Raw genomic sequence first — 6393 nt, 5'->3', positions numbered from 1 at the left:
AAATTTTCGCACGTTCGTCCAACGTTTATTTTCAGAATCCTCCCTCCCCCCCCGCACCGCTGGGTATGAACTGACGAAAAATTCTTCGATCTTCGTTTCGTCGTTTTGCGAGTTTTCGCTTGCAAGTGGGAAGCCACCTCGATGGGACTCTTGAGCTCGCTTCGTTTTGGGAAAATCTCGATGATTCTAATGCTTAAAAAGTAATTCGAGGGTCTATTTTTTCTTGGATTATGAAGGGCGCTAAACGTGGGACATTTTTTTCTATAAGAGCGCGCGGGCTTTCAGAGCGGACGAAGCCGGTCTAAAATCGTCTAGCCTCGAGCTGCTACCGGCTTGGGCACGAACCAGGACCCTTTGAATATATGGAAGGGAAATATACGCGTGGACGCTATGTTTATATATATTACGTATTTAACTGGAAAGCCGGCGGGTCGGCAGACACTCGGCGCCACGAGGAAACCCCTGGTGCATCGGAGGATGCGAGAGAGACGGGGAGCTCGCTCGAGCGGCGAGAGGCCGGGGCGGGGGAGGGGTCACAGAGCTCACTGTTGCATCTCGACTTGCATCGTCGCGTGTGAATCTCATTAGCGTGGCTCTAACGCTTTTCCACCGGGTCTCTGACACGATTCCATTCATTTGAATTCCTCTTTCAGTCTCGCGTCTGCATGGATTTACTTCCAAATCATTTGAAGCCTCGTCCAATCGACGCGCGGTTAAATAATTCTGAGGACAATTTTTTTTAGAAAGGCCACAGGACGATGAGCGTAGCCACAATCGGCTCCAGAAAGGTTTATCCAAAGGATTATCCTTTGAGGATTTCCTTTGAGCTCTCGTGATATTGCGATCCTGCAAGTTTGAAATATCTGTCAACTTGGGTTTTTGAATAAATCGAGTAAATGAAGAAAATTGAGAAACATTTTTTTCTCAACAACTTAAAGTAGCTCGTGGACGAAACGATTTTATTAAGAAAGTCTTGAATTTTAAAGCGTTCGTCTTTTTCGTTATTCAGACGAATGTGTTCAAATATATAGAGAAAAAAATCAACGCGATTATAGGGGCTATGGGTAAAAAATTATTTACCTTTTCACATAACGAATGAACGCTTTTTACGAAGTTTATGAAAAGTCTGAAAATTGATGACGCTGAAGTTTCCAACGTTGGAATCCAACGAAATGATCGAAAAAAACTCTCCAATAATTCCAGTAATTCTCCTATTTTGTTCCCTGCCAAATTTGCGATTCGTAGTTTTTCAAGCTGCACCAACGATTCGTGAAATAAAAAATTGGTGAATTAGAAACGTTTTTTTCGTTCATTTCGTTGGACTCCAACGTTGGAAACTTCAGTGTCGTGAAAATTGAACGAAATTGGTAATGAGCATTTACTTATTTCGACATTTTGTTTCTTCTTGGTTTGAGCCTGTCGCAGCCTTCTGTCTTTTTATTAACACTTTATTCTCGATTCATTTCCTTTCGTGTTTTCCCTTTGCGCTCTCTCTCAAGCGATTTTTGACATAAAAAAGTATAATATTTTCGCCGCAGGGACGAATGGAATTTTGGGTTCTGTCAGTAAGTTGAAAAAATGTATTTACAATATTTTATTAATAACTCTGACGCATGAATTTAGTCGGAGGGAGGAAAGTACATAACCAGAGCAGTTACCTCGAGACCGAATGATGAGTGGAAGAGAACAAAACGATCGAGTGATTGCGAGTTCTGCAATAACGATGATTCGTAACGGGGCTTTAGATCATTGCGCAACGATCCTTGGAGCATTGAAGCTCTTGCGAATGTACGACTCTACGATGCTCCGAGGTTTCTGAGGGCGTACGAGAGAGCGACGAAGGCCCGGCGGTTCTAAGCCCGAAGGTAAGTGAAAAATTGCCTTCATTCATCATCATCATCATCATCCTCGTCGTACACAACGTTGACAAATGATTTTTCTCGTCTCTCTCTCTCAGACTGGCTTCTGAAGGAAGCACGCTCGAGAATAAGGGTCAGACCGAGTTTCCGCATTCGTCGTCTCGCATACGTTCTCGTATATGAAGAATGAGATAAAAATGAATATGTGTCATTAAATGAGATGCAAAGTGGTAAATTGGTGTGAAGGTAGCTTTAGATCTTGGCTGGTGAGAGAGAGAGAGAAATCTATTTTTGAGATCTGGCGTGAGCGAAAATATCTCTTCGAATATACGAACGAGAGAATCGAGAGGGCTTCCCCAATCCCCAGGACCGAACATCATTCGCAGCATCCGAATGTTTGTCTTCGTCTCGTTGCTTGCGTCTTCCTTCTCTCTTCCTCTTATTCTCATCCTCTTGCATTTTTCATTTTACTTTATTTTCCACTCTTTTTTCTTGCATTACTTTTTTATTTCTTCTCAAATGTGTTTCTCGTATTTTTTCTCTTTTCGGGCTCAATCACAGGATGGCCTTTCTCGCGGAGAGACGATGACGCGACGAAAGAGAATCCGTGTTCTGCGTACGTCGCCTCGTCTTTTCTTTTCCCTTTTTTCCTCCTCCTCCTCCTTCTTCTTCGCCTCCCGTTTCTTCTCGGCCTACCTACGACCTTCCTTCCAAAGTATAAAACACTCTCGGCTCCCCCTCTCCTTTTTATCTCTTTTCTCTTCTGCGGGCTCGCTGGACCGTGCGCCACTATGCGAGAGGCTATTTCTGCCTCTCGCCAACGACCTGCACGGGAGAGAGAGAGGGAGAGCATGAAAGATCGGATGAACCGCGGCGTGCACGCACGTTCTTTGAGGAGAGAAAAAAAATGAGATTGTTCCCTCGCGTGCACGACACTTTCATGCGCGAGATGCATTTTCACTCATCTTTTTAAGGCCTCGAACGTCCCTTGCGAAACTGAAGCTACTTCGCATAAAAAACTCTATATTTTCAGCATATTTTTCTCTCGGCGAAGCTCTCGAGTCGATTCACAGCTTCGACTCAGTTTCTTTACTCAAAAAAGCCGGAGGAATGAAATCCGCACGAGTGAGACACGGAATCGTGGAAAAATGAGTAGGCAGGTGTGCGAGGTCTAATTTTGAGCGGCTCTCGTCACCGTTGGAGCATTGTGCAAACGTCATACTTCGTAACTATCCTGCAACGTACGTATATATATCGCGAATCAGTGACTTAACTCACCGAAGATGGATGAGGGGGAGAGGCAGCTTCTGTGGTCGGCTGCGATGCAGCGGTCGTTATTTCCGACGCCTGCCAATAGCACACGCGACTAGCAGCATTAATCGCGAATGCTTTGAAAAAGTAAGAGGGAGAGGAAAAGCGACAATGGCGCACGATGCTCCGCACCATCTCGAGAGCGTTTGTTTCATCGGTCGATGATTTATTATTCGAGCCGACCTACGCGATCCCACGGACCATGAGCGACAATTCCTGGAAATCAGTGATGAATTCTACTTAAGCGTGATTACTTTTTCCTCGGAAATCATCCGGAGATTCGGATCAGTCTCTATTTTTTGAGCGGCCTCGTCTGAGACGAGGGGGCGATTCCCAAATTTGACGAAGGCCTTTGGGATGGGCGGAATAATCGAATATTGTTTTTATTAGATGTTCTTCAAGTACGGAATGTCTGAAGATTATTCTCACGGAACTTCGCATAAAGATCGGGACCGCCCAGCAGTGCGCGATTATCTCAGAATCGTCGTTTTTTTTAAAATATACCATTGCGGCGGACACGATTACTAAAAAACTACTAATCCGATCCGTACGATATTTATACCACTCATTTATTATGATAATAGCTTGGGCCTGGACGAAGGACTTCGGACTTTGTTGGAAAAACAAAATTTCAACAAAAACAACCGAAAATTTAGCACCTTAAAAGACGAATTTTTTGTTAAAACTGTCGGCGTTTTTTTTTAAATCAATATTTTTACGGATATCCGTCCAGGCCGAAGCTATTATTATAATAAATAAGTCGTATGAATATTTGGTATGGATCATAGTCTTTAAGTTACCGTGTCAATCGCGACTGATGCTCTCAAAAAAGGTGCTACCGGGGTTGCGCCATTTTGAGGAAATTTTTCGACGAAAAAAATTGTACAAACACACGAACATAAAGTGCTAATGAATCTCGTTCGCAGTTGTTAAATAAACATTAATTTTCTCGTCGAAAAAACTGAAGAAAACCACGTTTTCTCGTCCGCTCCAAGCGAGGCCTTAATTCAGTCGAAAGAACAAGCAAAATTTGACATTTCAAACCGAAAAGCTCCCATCGAAATATTAATCGATGAAGGTTAGCCAATCGCGTTTGAGGGGCGAGACGCCTCCCGTTCGTCCTGACAAATCGAGCGCGATTTCTCCAACGGTTGATCGGAGTGAGAGATCCTTGAGGACTTTTCGGATTGACTCTCACAGATGTCTGAATCATCCGCGGCGCTCGATGACGATAGCATCGGAGCACGCGGTTCGAGCCTGGGAGGAGGCACGCCCCCGCACCGGGACAGTAAGGAATTAGTGGAATAAGAGACGAAAGACGAAGAAAGCTGTGCGTCATGTATTTTTATGTACGATCGCACTCCCTCGTCGTGGGCAGGAACCGCGAGCTCTCTGCTCCTGCGCTTGCACATTTGACGAGTCAAACGTTTCCCGGTTGTTCTGTCAATGGAAAAGCATCCCCAACTCCTCCAGCGAGTCACCGGATCCCGGAGTTCCGCGGTCTTTGCGCCTTTATCGTTCTTACTTTCGAAAGTGTGCGTGCACAAATTCGTGATCGAAGGTTGGACGCGGGTGTGTGTGCGCTTTAAATACGCGTGCGTGCGAGAGAGCCCGCTCGCGTCGTCGTCGTCGTCGTCTCAGGAATACACGAGGCTTATACTTAAATATACGCACGTACATCGCTGTATCAGTGGTCGGAGGTTGTCCATATCGTTGTCGTTGCCGTCTCGCATGGTGGGGTTCCTGGCGTCAGTCTGTCGGGCCTCCGTCGTTCCTCTTTTCCCTCCCCAACCTGCCTTCTCCTCTCGCGAAGACCGTTCGCGGCGTGCTCTCCTCTCTGTCGCTCGGTTTCTCTCTCCGCTGCTCCGGCTCTATTATCGGGAAGAAGGAGAGCGCGTTCAGCCAAGTCTGAATTAATTTAACTCTCAATTCACTTTTTCCGTCTCTTTTCCCCAGCTTCTTTGTATTCGGGAGATTCTTTTCGACGGCGGGGCGTATCGCTCGTTTGGTTTCTTCTTTGCTATGGCGCGGGAGGTCATTCCCTTCGTAGGATAATCCGAAAACGAAATCTCGTTCAATTCTCTTTTCGTTGCACTTTCCCTGCTTCCGCTTATCGCGGTTCTTCACTTCTCTCGGATCAAGGACTCGAGACTTTTGGCCCGGTGCTTAAAGCATGCCGCACACGTCGGAGCTCGAAAACCGAACTATAATTCGATCAAGCACGAGGACAGCTCCGACGCACGAAACAATAAAAAGTACGAGAGCGTCTCCGGACCTTCGACAGCCTTGCTGGCTGCCCCTGCCCCTTCGTATATATTCGCCTCGTTTTTTTCATCGTTTTCTCTCCTCGCAATAGTGCGCAGATTCGAGCTCGAGTTTTCAGCTTATTTGCGTCGAAGCCGAGGCCCGATTTCTCGATCCCGATTCTTGGACGTTCCGAACACGCGCCGGGAATCACGAGGACGCTTTTTCCGACGGATTAAATAATTGACTAAATTTCAAACCGCTAATTGGGCTAGCGAGTGAATCGTAGTAATTATGTTAATTCGAGAGGACGAGAGTGGTACAGTGCCGCTCGTCGAGGGGGCAGAACCGTCGAGTATTAATTAATGGAATTCAGCTTCGCATTAGCATAGAACCAATTAGAATTTCACGGTTGAGTGCGATCGTTTATTTCGTTTGAGACGTCGCTGTGCGCTCGCATCCGAAATCGCATTGTTCGTTATTGGCGTGCACACCCCGATGATTCGTGATTTCGAAACGAAAGTTCATAAATCACTGCAGTTTTCGTACAGCCGGGAGAAAAAAACCTCTCATCGCGCGATTTCTCGAACGTATTAGAGACAGTCCCACGGTATCGCGCACTCGCCCAGGCCTACGAAACCCACGCGGTTCGATATTCTCCACGGGCCCATAATTGGGTTACGTAGGAGTCGATTCATGAGTTCTCGCGGTACTTTGCCATTAGGATTGTGCAATAATCATGAACTGCGAACAAACGCATTATCAGCGTTTGAAAAATGCCGAAGAAACGATGAAAAACGGAGTTTGTTCGATCGAAATTTCATTCGTTTACCGAGAAGAGGCCACGTCGATGCGGAAGTTGATGCTGCATTTGGAAAAAACAAAGCGTAGCGGATGAAAAATCCGTTCGATTCGGTCCATTCATTGGCGAAAGAAAATATTCCGAGCCAGAACGATCACTCACTTGTTTTCGAGTGCA

This window comes from Venturia canescens, chromosome 9, assembly GCF_019457755.1.
Source record: "Venturia canescens isolate UGA chromosome 9, ASM1945775v1, whole genome shotgun sequence".
NCBI classification, from domain to species: Eukaryota; Metazoa; Arthropoda; class Insecta; order Hymenoptera; family Ichneumonidae; genus Venturia; species Venturia canescens.
This window is presented reverse-complemented; position numbering follows the sequence as displayed.